The sequence below is a fragment of the Frankliniella occidentalis genome, unplaced genomic scaffold (assembly GCF_000697945.3).
Source record: "Frankliniella occidentalis isolate FOCC.00 unplaced genomic scaffold, Focc_3.1 Scaffold133, whole genome shotgun sequence".
Lineage (NCBI taxonomy): Eukaryota > Metazoa > Arthropoda > Insecta > Thysanoptera > Thripidae > Frankliniella > Frankliniella occidentalis.
Genome location: NW_026267260.1, coordinates 2,352 through 2,715, shown reverse-complemented (window position 1 = coordinate 2,715; position 364 = coordinate 2,352).

Below are 364 nucleotides of genomic sequence, written 5' to 3'. Positions count from 1 at the left end.
TTAATTCACTTGTACTGATAGTTCTCTTTTCAATGGTGTTTTAAACTTTAAGCACTGAAAGCACGGTGTCTTTCTGTGTTTCAGCCTCTCCTTAACAGAGCTTGTCATGAACCTGACTACGACTACGACGGTAGAGAAGGTCTGAGCCAACGTCAAATATTACATCTGAGAGAGCTAAATGCATGCAGGGCATCATAGCATTTCATACTTTTTTTGGATCGTCCTCTCCACTGCTAGTTGCTACTGCCAGCCAACAGAATCAGACATTCAATTTCTATTTTGCACATTACGTATGAAATGAATTTGAATTTGGGATATTCTGCCTAACCAGGAATTTTAAATCTTCTAGGTAAGTAGCTGCAGT